Source organism: Culex quinquefasciatus, chromosome 2 (assembly GCF_015732765.1).
Source record: "Culex quinquefasciatus strain JHB chromosome 2, VPISU_Cqui_1.0_pri_paternal, whole genome shotgun sequence".
Taxonomy (NCBI): Eukaryota; Metazoa; Arthropoda; class Insecta; order Diptera; family Culicidae; genus Culex; species Culex quinquefasciatus.
The window spans coordinates 204943630-204957008 of NC_051862.1; the positions used below are offsets into that span (position 1 = coordinate 204943630).

Consider the following 13379-nt stretch of genomic DNA (forward strand, 5'->3'; position numbering starts at 1 on the left):
TAGTGATAGTTCTAATAGGAATGTATTCAAAATTTATACTAACACGAAATCATACCATATAATCATCACACAACTGAATTCTATAAGTCGTTCTTAACAGTTCTTACAAGAACCTAGTAAAATCAAGCTGGAAGCTCTATACTAATGAGAAATCATCAAGCAGAGTGGCGCAGTGGAAGCGTGCTGGGCCCATAACCCAGAGGTCCGTAGATCGAAACTACGCTCTGCTAAAAAAGAGGCTAATTTTTTATCAGCGAATATGAAAGTTTAGTTCAAAATCCACTGCTAAACATGCTACTAGCAACTCAAACTCAATAAAATCTAATGTCATCGTAACCGGAGATAACCTCACGGTGGGTAAGAAGGGGATTATTATGCGACTTGCATGCACCTCGGAAATTCTTTCTGGAGGTTGTTGGGGGGACTATTCTGAGTCAGAAAAATCAACTTCCAAAATATTCTGTCGGTGAAAACTGATTTTATCTCGATTTGAAGTTAAAAAACCTAATATATCACCTAAAACTCAAAAATACGTCTAAAAACTTGGTCTATCTCTGGACAAAGATGTACATTTTCATCTAGATATCAATTTTTAGTTCACAAAATATATTACTGACATAGTACACCTTAAATCGATCCATTACTTGAGTCCCAGCGTCATCAGGAGGTGTAAAATAATGTTATTTCTAAAAAAATATTTTCAATTTGTTATATAAGTCAAAACATCTGCAAGGATCTGTCCTACACGCCTACTGTCCTAAACGCTTCAGTGGCCAAAGTGACAAAAAAAAATCTACATTGTTGAAAAAAAGTGTTTTCTACGAGTTAGATCTCATTAAAAATTCAAATGCAAAACTCCAGCTCCTGTTAAGTTCAATCAAGCTCATATTTGGAACTTGAGCTCAGTATGCCCACCGTAACCAGCCCCTGAATGACCGTCAAATTATAATTTTTGTTACATCCTCCTGAGTATGATCATAGTAGCTGTTTTTAACAAGCATGAGTTAAATATCGAAGAATTTTGAAAGTTGGTAGAAATTTTCCCACTAAAATAGACATAAATTTACTTTAAATGGATAACATGTCATACTTTTTTCTGCAAAATTGTTCTTCATTTCGTTTGCAACAATGCTACAACATTAGTTTTTGAATTCAGACATGACAGTTTATTTACCAGAGCAAATTGAAAATATTTTTTTAGAAATAACATTATTTTACACCTCCTGATGACGCTGGGACTCAAGTAATGGATCGATTTAAGGTGTACTATGTCAGTAATATATTTTGTGAACTAAAAATTGATATCTAGATGAAAATGTACATCTTTGTCCAGAGATAGACCAAGTTTTTAGACGTATTTTTGAGTTTTAGGTGATATATTAGGTTTTTTAACTTCAAGTCGAGATAAAATCAGTTTTCACCGACAGAATATTTTGGAAGTTGATTTTTCTGACTCAGAATAGTCCCCCCAACAACCTCCAGAAAGAATTTCCGAGGTGCATGCAAGTCGCATAATAATCCCCTTCTTACCCACCGTGAACCTCCCCACCCTCCCAATTCCAGCAACAACAGAAAACATTTAGATCGAATCGTTTGACACTGATTCGCGTAACTCATAGGGTATTTGTCCCTATTTTTGGGCCTACTAAGCCGAGCGCACTTTTTAATGGATGTATTCTCAAAGGCTGCTATAGGCTGCCTTGCTTTTATTGCATGAATAAGTTGGGTTTTTATTAAATGCTAATGCTCTTACTTAATCACATTTTTGACGAAAATACTTTATATTTCTGTATAAACCCGAGAAACTAAAACATTTTTTGTCCCTATTTTGGGAATATTGCTTCTAGCATACGACCTTCTTTGTACATATTATCGGCCTACCTGCTGATTGGTTGAAATCTCGAAGCACGTGGCGAACTTTTTTGACGTACGGTTCAGCCCCAGCTCGTACAGTGCAGCCACACAAATTCGGTCGACAAACATGCTCAACCATTGTGATGTTTTAAGCCACAAATCAACATTAGAACGATTGATTCCACTTGCATTACGTGCATAATAAGCTTGGACATGATTTATATCATTCTTTACGAGTTTTGAACATAATTAAACATTTGTTGCGTAGCCAAACAACAAGCCCGTAATATGCAAGAAAGGCTGTAACTTGTGAAAAGCGCACACACACTGTCACAATTTGAAGAAGTGTCAAATGGACTGAATATAGAGCTATTCTCTCCGAAATGGACGAAGTTATTAATCAGTTATTTTATTGATTTGGTGGCAGTTTGGTGATTGTTTTTTCAACGGGATTGTGCAACCAACCAAAAAAACATATTGCCGGTGGTTGGAGATTCAGGGGACGGCTCTAATTCGTTTGCTGAGCGATGAAAGCCGTGACGCTGAGTGTCAACAATCGGTAATCATAAGTGGTGAAAATTTTCGCCCTAATGGGCAACTAGCGATTTGCAAAGAAAAAAGTGAAGAGTTCTATTTTTATTGCTTTATTTCTAATTTAGAAGGAAAAATTAAATTATTCTCGCCCATCAAAATGAAGATAATGACTGCACGTATCATTAGCAAGTGGCGGATTCTTGCCAGATTTGGTGAAATGCTCAATTTCGTTCAATTAAGTTTGGTAGACCCAAAATAGGTACCAGGCCCAAAATAGGGACAAATACCCTACCACACCACCGTGTGGTGCGTATATGCCTCCGAGGCACGAAACACGCGTAACAGAGACAGAGCCCGGGAGATCTTAAATTCAATTTCCGACCCCAAATGATATCAAAATGAAGCCAATTTACGTGACACGCGAGTGCTACCGCGAGACGACTACGGCGTCGGCGCTTGTACACGCACCGCGATTTACGCAATGGCCAATGCTTGTACACGCCGCCCCAAGATTAGGATTTGACTTCTAAGCCGCGCGCGTCCCCGTCATCACTGCCGCTGGCAGACATGTTCCAGATCAATCTCGTCAACGTCTTGTTGTTGCTGTGCCGTATGTCCTGCGGTGTGCCAGATGACCAACCGTCTCGTTGATTGACAACGATGCCGCTCGATGAAGGTTCCCACTGTGCCAATTCCGCGCGGATTGTAGCCCTCTTGGAGGACCACGACTTGTTGTTGTTGTTGTTGTTGTTTTGGCGTTTGATCGTTGAAATTGGGACCAGCTGGGACGGTGTGGTCAGCAAAAACAATCCGCACTGACCTCGCTTCAGTTTAGGATAGGTACGCTGCTGATACCACAGACAGAGAGGAGGGTGCCTCTTGAGACAGCACAGCAGTGGACTTGCAGCTTGCCCAAATATGGTCCTGTTTGGGGCGAATCGCAGGTCCGCAGTGTCGTTTTGATGGCCGTTTGGAATTTTTGCTATGGGTGTGACTCCCGGGGCAGCTATCAATAAGAGACTCCTTAGAGTCAGGGGTGGCAAAAGGCATGGCTAGCAGAAATTAAAACTTAGGTAAAACTTTACTTTCCCATAATTTCACTGCCGGCCACCTGGTATTGGATGAATATGGTTGATTCGTTTATCAAATACGTTTTGCACCTCTGCTTTAGAGTGGTAGATTGTTTCTGTTCTCATTTCAATCTATGAAAGCTTGAAAGTGATAAGTGTTGATAGCGAGACGGCAGGCATCTACCTTGAAATCAGTGCAACTCAACACAGCGTTTCCATTACTACCTCAAATGACAGGTTGACTGACGAGAAGCAAATGTGGTTTTGGCTAACACAAGACCGACCCCTCCAGCAATTGATAACCCGACCCGATCTGAGTCGAGAGAAAGGCAAACATTATATCCTCCTGTTAAGGTCTTGCAGATCATCACACGTTCTCCCCTCCCCTCTGGAGCCACCGCGAAACCTATCTGGAGCAGCCATTACGCGCCCAATTTATGACCGCCACTCTTTTTTTTGCTTGCGCGTGGACCCACGCGCTTTAATTTGCGTTAATTAAGCTCAACACGGCCATCGGTGGATTCTGTGCACCCCCATCGCGCCAAGGTGGCCCAATTAAACGCTGTACTGCGCTCGCGCGCGGGCTTAATTTAATGCGCTTCCCAACGTAAACGCAATTAGGTAAATGAATTTGTTGCTCCTGATGTGAGGATTTGCGCGGGTCGTGAAATTTGAATTTTTATTAACCAGCCACCAGAAGACGCGTTCGCGTTCGCTGACTTGAGGAAATTGTGTTTAGTCATCCGCAAGACTTCGCCCGGGCCCATTAGCCTGGTCACGACCACGTTGGGGGAACGCGAAAGTTGAAGTTTTCGATAAAATCTCCGAGGCACGACGGAGGGAAGACTTTTTTTTCGGGAGCTGCGAAATGAATTCAAAATTTTTTGCCACCGTGCGAATTTACCGATATGCACAGGTTGTCATAATCGTTGCAGCATCCGAAAGTCACGAGTTGCTCCTGGGGCTCTTTGATCGGTTTTGGGAGGTAATCAACATTTTTGGGATTTTTGGCACATCAGCGCCATAAATTTTGATTTGGTTCAATTTTGTTGATATTTCAATCGCCTTCATAGTTGATTACCTAATTATCAGAATATTTTAAAGTAACATTTATCAAATTCAAGTGTGGCAAATTATTCAGACTCCCTCACTTTTATACGTCCTTTTCGTCAAACTTTATTTTTTGACAGAATGGCCAGATCATCGAATATGACTCAAAAGATAGGCATTTAGAATACATACCGGCTCCGTGGCTTAATGGTTGCGGCATCTGTCTAATCACAAGCAGAAGGTTCAGGGATCAAATCCCGGTCGGTACCTTTGAAATTTGGAATCAAGAAATTGAACTTTAAAAATGAACAAAAACGGATATGGTGAGATTCCTGAATTGCCTGAGGGGTTTGGAAGTCTTAATATAGATCGAGGATCCTTAAGGTGCTTGCCAAACAAGTTCCAGCGACCTTAGAAATTAAACACCAAGTGCTCTATCAACACCCGGGACTGAGATAAGCTGTATCAGAAGAACCCAAGTCTGATACAAACTTATGGCAGCTGTTCATACAAAAATGATGTATGAAAATTCAAAAATCTGTATCTTTTGAAGGAATTTTTTGATCGATTTGGTGTCTTCGGCAAAGTTGGACGGTAAATTTTTTTTGATGATTTTTTATTTAACTTTTGTCACTTGATTTGCAAAAAAACACTATTTTTATTTTTTTTCCATTTTTTGATATGTTTTAGAGGACATCAAATGCCAACTTTTCAGAAATTTCCAGGTTGCACAAAAAATCTTTAAGCGAGTTATGATTTTTTTAATCAATACTCCAGTGAAATTTTGATAAAGTGCCCCGTTTTCAAGTTAAAGCCATTTTTAAGTAACTTTTTTGAAAATAGTCACAGTTTTTCATTTTTAAAATTAGTGCACATGTTTGCCCACTTTTAGAAAAAAACTATTTTTGAAAAGCTGAGAAAATATTTTTTTCTAATTTTTATATCTCAGCAACTAATGGTCCGATTTACAATGTTAAAATATGAAACATTCGTAAAATTTTCCGATCTTATCAAAAAAATATCTTCAAAATTTTTAAACCAAGACTAACTTTTTAAAAGGGCGTAATATTAGTTGCCGAGATATCGAAGTTAGAAAATGATGGGTTGTTTTGGATGAGACTTGGAAATCATTAATTTTCATGTTTTCAAACCTCTGCATGACAATATCTCAGCAACTGAGGGTCTTATCAACAAAGTTCAAAAAAGCAAAATATAGAGAATTTTCTCAGCTTTTCAAAAATATTTGTTTCAAAAGTGGGCAAACATGTGCTCTTATTTAAAAAAAAAATAAAAACTGCGACTATTTTGAAGTTATCTGAAAATTGCCTTAACTTGAAAACGGTGCACTTTATCAAAATTTCACTAATTTTGATTGCAAATTTGATTTTACATCGAAAAATTAATTTGAAAAAAATCTGTATTGATTCAAAAATGCATTACTCTGTCACAGTTTTTTTGCACAACCTGGAAATTTCTTTAAAGTTGGCAGTTGATGTAAAAATAGTGTTTTTTTGCATATCAAGTTTTAGTGACCAAAAGTTAAATAAAAAATCACCAAAAAAATTTTTACCGTGTATCATTTTTTTCAGTGTAGTTGATATCCAAACCTACAAGTTTGCCCAAGATACCAAATCGATCAGAAAATTCCTTCAAAAGATACAGATTTTTTAACTTGCATAGATCGTTTTTGAATGGACAGCTGCCAAATTTGTATGGAAAATTATATGGACAAAATAATGATGCAAAATGGCTTCTTTGGGCATACCGAAGGCACCAAAAAAGTTTCAGCCGGTTTAAAAAATACAAAAATTTAAATTCTAAAAAAAGACCGATTTTGTAGAGAATTTCTCATAGAATGTCTGACAAAAGGTCGAAAGACATAAGGCCAAATGGACAAAAGGTCAAATGTGGACAAAAGGTCGAATGGACAACAAAAACGTCAAAACCTTTAAAATTATTTTTATTTTTTCAAAAAAGAACTGTTGATGCATATGTATTGAAGAACAGTTTTGAAAAGTGTTTTCGGAACGGTTTTCATTAATTTTACTAGTATATTCTTTAAAATATAGAAATCTTATGATTGTTATGTGTCCCCTTGATTGTTGGGGACTTTTTGAAAAGGAGGAGGGGGTAGGCGGGGTTTACCTGTAAAAATATAAATAAATTAGACCGAATTTTTTGTATAAACACAGCACACAGCTTTGTTTTTGAAGTCAGATTTTTCTAAAGGTACCATTAAGGATAGTTTGAAAAAGGATAGAAAAGTTGCAATAAAGAAGCATGACTTTTTCATTTTTCAGAACTGTTTATATTTGAAATATTGGAAAAGTCACTTTTTAGTGACTTCCAATCACTATTTTTTAAAAGGTCATTTTTGTAAGTTTTAATTTATTTTATAAAAAAATATTTTAGTGATTTTTAAACGTAGTATTTTTAAATAGAACCGCTCATATTGGAAAGAATGGAAAAAATCACAAAATCATTACAACAGTCAAGAGTAGGTTTCTAAAAATAAAATAAAAAACTTTGAAAATATTTTAGAAATCGATTTTTTTTTTTCAAAGAACTGGTCATGTTTGAAAGAATAGAAAAACTCACAAAAATATTACAACAAACAAACATAAATTGCTTTTAATAATAAAAAAGAAATTACAAAACTCACAAAAATATTACGAGAATCAAGAAAAGGTTATATTTGGAATTAAATCTAAATTTTGAGAAGACGCCATTTTCTAAGAACTGCTCATGTTTGAAAGAGTGGTATAACTCACAAAATTATCACAAAATATCATTATAAAAACTTATATTTTTTAGGGAATCGAAAACTTCTCAAAAAAATGGTTAGGAAGTTATTCTGTATGATTGAAAAAAATTATCTTTACTAAAAGGATGGAAATACTTAGAGAAAAAAAATCATTTTTTTTGTAAGAATGTTTTTTTAAGACTATTCTAGAAGTTTAAAATTATTTTTATTTGTTTCATTTTTTCACATTTGACCTTTTGTCCTTTCGACATTTTGTCCATTCGACCTTTTGTCCATCGACCTTTTGTCGCACACCCTTTCCCATAAATTCGCTGCCGGCCAACGGGTATAGAGGAGAAAGACAACTCGCGACAAAATTTTGAGGCTAGGAATTTTGACAGGTATGATTTTCATAAAGTATTCGCCTCCTTTTCTCTCCCACAAAAAAAACTGGGGACAAGGTAGCTGTCAAACTAGGCCAAAATGTTAAAATAACTCACAAAATGAACTTTGAGTGGTTTGAGTTCATTTGTGACGTCACGATTTTCTCCTCTATTAGATTGGACAACACTCATGCACGGATGGGTACACTCAAAAAATGAGTTCGCGTAAACGTGAACAGAGTTCATGCCAACGGGAACCAGGAAGAAAACTGTCCACTTTAATGGTGCAATGTACTATGTTCACGTTTACGCGAACTCATTTTTTAAGTGTATTTAGCACACCAATTCATCGGTTGTGGGCAATGCTTGAAAAGGGATCTATCACTGAACGGGACTGCTCGATATTCGATAGAACTTTCTGTCAGCGATCATTTCCCAAAACGATACTTGATCGCTGACAAACAACGCCTATCATGACCGTCAATGCTTGGCGACGGTCGATGAACGTAAACACGAAGACGAAACGAACGAAAAATGAGCACCACTCAAGCAGCCGCCCGAACGAGACAACGTGCTCTTTCTCTTTCTTTCGTTTTTGTCTCTCTCTTTCTAGTGTATGGTGCGTGGTGACAGAAATCAAATGATTGCTATCATTGGAGAGATGATCGAAATCTCGGTAGAATGTCAAACGACCGCTCTCTAAGCGATTTTTCTCCTGGAGGGAAATCAATGATTGTGTGAGTGACTTTGCGTAGCACTCATTCCTTTGTGTGTGAAACGAACGAAAGCAGAATGTAAAAATCAGGTTGTCGTGGTGAAGACGATTGGAGTGCTCTGTTAGCTATCACAAATAAAGTCGAAATTTTGCAAGCCTTGGTTGTGGGATTTATTTGATTCCAAAAGTCATTTTTATTGTGAATTGTGAATTTCCTTTAAGTGCTACTCAACTTAGCTTTAGACAAACATGCCAAATCTTCAATATTTCCAAGAACGATTTTCACATTTGTTTGGAATTTTCGAAAAAGATTTGACGTAATTTGTGAACGGCCCCTTAACCACCTGAGTCCAAAAAAAACTGAACATTCGCACAGTTTCCACGTTTCGCTACATTTGACACCGATAACTCATATCAAAAGCAAAATATTGCGTCAAAGTATCGACTAAACAACGTGTTCTGCAGCGCAAAATAAATTATGCAACTAGAACATTTTCTGCTCACTTATTATGACATTATTATTAGATCTCGTGAGCTGGAAAGGAGCGAACGACGCCATGAGCAGAACCTCAACGCACAAGTGTTCAACCTGCGTTCAACGAGCTTGGAGGCTAAAGACAAAACTGGTCGACGCAAGTTCCCACCACCACCACCACCCCCACACTATACTCCTGCTCCGGGTACTGAGTCTGATTAGACAAGGGGGGAATTGGCGGTGCCACGGCGGGTCGTACGATCAAAATATTACTACGTGTTCCAATTATTGACCTGCCGGTGACTGTCATCGCTCGCGGCTTACAAGGGGGTTTGCTCTCAATTTTTTTTTCAAACTCTTTTTTGTTGCAAATGTCAAATTTGTACCCATTCGATGCCTCAAGGGAACTCCACGGTCTTTCTAACGTCCTACGCGAAATCTACAGGTCTCGCCGTTGCCTCTACGTCGCTGTTCAATATTGGATTGGATGACTTCTACCGCTCGAATGTCTAGTAGCTTGAACCAGATATCGGCTAGATATTGTACATAGCAAGTAAACAGGCAGCAACTCCTCGCGCAGAGAGTTACGTTTACGCCTTCTTTTTCCCCCAAGATCGTTCGAACGCGTGACTACTGCTGCAGTGGTGAGATCGACCGGATCGATCGACCTGCTGTTGCTTGCTTTGTGGTCACTTCAAGTGGAAACGCCTATTTTCGATTTTGGGTTTAGAGTCTAACAAGATCGGGCGTTGAGTTGGAAATCTAAATGCCTTGATTGGCTTATTCCAACAATTTCGAGCAAGGATGTTAAAAGTTCATGCTTTTTGTGAAAACTTACAAGATCTGGTGATCTAACCGATCAGGGTCACGTTGACGGTTCACAGGAAGTCCCCTTAATTACAAAATTAGCTAAAGGTAAGGTTTAAAAACTTAATTTCCGCTTGACCTACCAAGGGTGCCTTACCAGATCTTCAAGCTACAATCTAAAAACCGAACCCCCAACGGGCATCGTGTAAACCGGACGTGCCAAAAAAATCGCCATCATCGTCGCATTTGATCAAATTCAGTTAATTACCCATTAGACCTGTCCGAAGATCGCCGCGGAATTAGCTTAGTCTCCGCCGGACAAATTTGTTTGTCATTCTCAAACTTGGCCAAACACAATCTCCCATTGAAGACTTGGAGCCTTCAGGCGGACTACGTCATTAGTCCGTCGTCGTCGTCAATCAGGTGAGACTAGGACGTGAGGCGCCCATCCGTCAGACAGACAACCTGTACGGAGCCATCACCAATCCCTACATCTGGGGTGAAAGAATAAAAGTGACCGCAAACTACTGTGCGGACGGTGTCCGTGGTCCGTTAAGTCAGGGGAACTCTGCCGCTGTCGGCAACGTGTTGGCTACAATCTAATAAAAGATGGCTAAGTTAATTATACGGCTCCAGTGTGTATGGAAGCTGTGTTTGCGGAGGCGATTGGAGCCAACTGGGAGCGTTTAGGGCAAGGGGTGTCTCAAGTATGAACTTTGGTAAAAAGATAGAAAAGCCCTTTAAATAAACACAAATAAAACAGAGATTTAAGCATTAAATAAACAGAGTGCATTTGAAGATTTGAAAATTTGAAGATTTGAAGATTTGAAGATTTGAAGATTTGAAGATTTGAAGATTTGAAGATTTGAAGATTTGAAGATTTGAAGATTTGAAGATTTGAAGATTTGAAGATTTGAAGATTTGAAGATTTGAAGATTTGAAGATTTGAAGATTTGAAGATTTGAAGATTTGAAGATTTGAAGATTTGAAGATTTGAAGATTTGAAGATTTGAAGATTTGAAGATTTGAAGATTTGAAGATTTGAAGATTTGAAGATTTGAAGATTTGAACATTTGAACATTTGAACATTTGAAGATTTTAGGATTTGAAGATTTGAAGATTTTAAGATTTGATGATTTGAAGATTTGAAAATTTAAAGATTCAAAAATTTGAAGATCTGATGATTTGATTTTATGACATTGAAAAATAAATTTCGACATCCCTAGTTAAAAATTAAAGTGCTACGTCATGGTAATTTTGAGAAAATTTATGACTTCCATTACTCTAAAAAGAGAACAAACATTTCCAATTTCAGAGCTCCATTCAAATCGCTCACTCAATGAGTGCCATTGATCGGCAAAGATCTTACGCGCACAATCTCCACAGCTCAATCGTGTGTACAACAATTATCATCAACAAATCACGATAACACTTGTTGGTCGACTGATCGCAAACATCTGTACACAAAACACCTTCACCAGACCGACCGACCAACTACACACAACAATGGTCATTTTTCAAAGTTTATCTGAAACCCCTCGGCCCGGACTTGAACACGCGCGCAGACCCAAAATCGCGTGAAGTCGCGGGCGATTGGTTATCCTTTTGATTATTATCCATCCGAGGCACTCTTTTTTTTTTCTTTATCGGTGAGACCGCGGGAAAAAATCGCCGCGCACACGCAAAGATTGCGCGCGCAGATAACAACATTCGAAAAAAAAACTTCAACGAATTGTCCCGTAGCGCGTCGCGTGGAAAATTCGCGTGAAAAAAAGGTGTTGCATTGAAAGGTTGGGGGAAAAAACTGTTCGAAATAAAAACATGACGCACCCTGGCGGTGGTCACTATTGTGCGGGGGGAAGGGGTGATAATTTATCATTTTGAACGGCACCAAAAAAGGTGCGAAAATTAGCACTTGTGATACACTTGACGAATCAGGTTGAGGTACAGTGCGGGACAAAAGTTTTAGAAATTTATGTGTATAAGTGTAATTGTGCGTAATAAGAGAAAAAATAATTTTGTATAATATATTTACAACAAAATGAAACGAAATTGGTTACTCCTTTTTTGGCTTTTCATGAATCATCAATGATTTTTATTTCACTGAATATAGTTTTGGTTATTTTTTATTAGGATGTGTTGCGTTTGGACTTATGTATCAAATTTCCTTTTTGTTGAAAATTATTTTTTATTTCACTGAATCTGCTTTTTGAAGTGTTTTGAAATTATTATTGCAAATAATTCTGATATCTTTGAAAATTTTCACAAAGTTGAATTCATTATTTTTAAGCATTGAAATTTTGTGTCTTGGATTAGTGCTTTTTTCAGTAAAATATCTTTAAACAATTATTTAGTATACTACTTGTTTTCTGGCAAAACGTTGCAAACATGCTTAGTGACTGGCCATAAAAATGTATGTAAATATTCGAAAATCGGTACATGCGGAAGGAATTTTCAGATCGGCTTAGTTGTTGGTATTGACCAAGACTGTTTAGGAAAAAAGTACTATCTAATGAAAAGATTAACTTTTTTTAGATTATTATTTTACCCTTAAAAAATGAATATCCAAAATCCATTATTTCAGCTATTCGAAATTGTATAAAATGCTTGCATCATTGGCATTTTTGATTAGTTGAAGAGAATGTGCACACATTTTGTTAATACTCCGAAAAAAAATTGACGTGAGTGTACAGCTCCATTGCTGAAAAAATATTTTTTTTTTGTAATATCCATATCTTGTCAAAATATCTTTAAAAAATTTTAAATGACTTTCGTTCAAATAGTTTTTGTTCGGAGTATTAAAAATAATCAAAAATATTTTATTTGTCAACCTAAAAATTTGTTTCTATGATAAGGCAAATATTTTTCAAAATTATGTCAAAAAAACGGGCCGAAAAATTTGCGGACAAAAACAACATTTCAAAATACTTCAAAATATAAACAAAATTTTGAGTGCAGTCTGCTATAAAATAATTACAAATACATTCACTGCGTTTGTGATTACTTTTAACATGTTTAAGTTAACATACAAATATTCTAAATTTTAGTGAATTTTCGATGTACAGCACCACAAAAACTTTTTTTTCTCAAAAAAAGGTTTTTGTCAGTTTTTTTGAAAACTAATGATTGCAAACCAACTGCACCAGTAATGTATATAATGCATTTTTCAACAACTTTTTCATTGAAATGTTGAATATGTGGCTTGTAATTGATTTTTTTTTATATTTTTGAAAAATGATGATTGTAAGACATCTTAACCATTTTTTAAACAATTGGAAAAATCTAGGTGTAGACTTTTTCAAAAGTTATGCTTGATTTAAAATAGTAGTTTTTTATTCAATTTTCAGAAAATTTTACAAATGTTTCATTGTTGAATAATGAAAATCCAACCAATAGTTTCCGAAATGTCGTTAGTTGAAAATTAAAGGCTTATTAGGTTACACTTAGAAAAACTCATTTTTATCGATTCGATTTTTTTGTGAGGCTGTATCTTAGGAACTAAATGTCCAATAAAAAAAAGTATGAAATTTGCTTACGCCGATCGGCTCTAACCGGGTCGAGGGGGGCGGGGAATAAAAAAATATAAAAATTGAAATAACAACGAATTAGAGCGTCCAATTTTCCCGGGTTTTGAATTTCCCGGGAAACGGGAAAAATATTTTTGAAATCCCGGGATTCCGGGATTTTTTTTAAACGGTCTTAAATCTATATTTTCATTATATTTGTTATGTTTTCAAGCTTTAAATCA

The 13379-nt window shown here is 36.8% G+C and overlaps 1 protein-coding gene and 1 non-coding gene across 2 annotated transcripts in view; both read left to right on the plus strand.

Moving 5' to 3' along the window:
* Nucleotides 1–13379, plus strand: part of LOC6034332 (NADPH oxidase 5) — a 125191-nt gene that overhangs the window by 31141 nt on the left and 80671 nt on the right. The gene's annotated exons all lie outside the window — the stretch shown is intronic.
* Nucleotides 159–230, plus strand: Trnam-cau. The gene has a single exon. It is a non-coding gene; the product is annotated as a tRNA-Met (tRNA).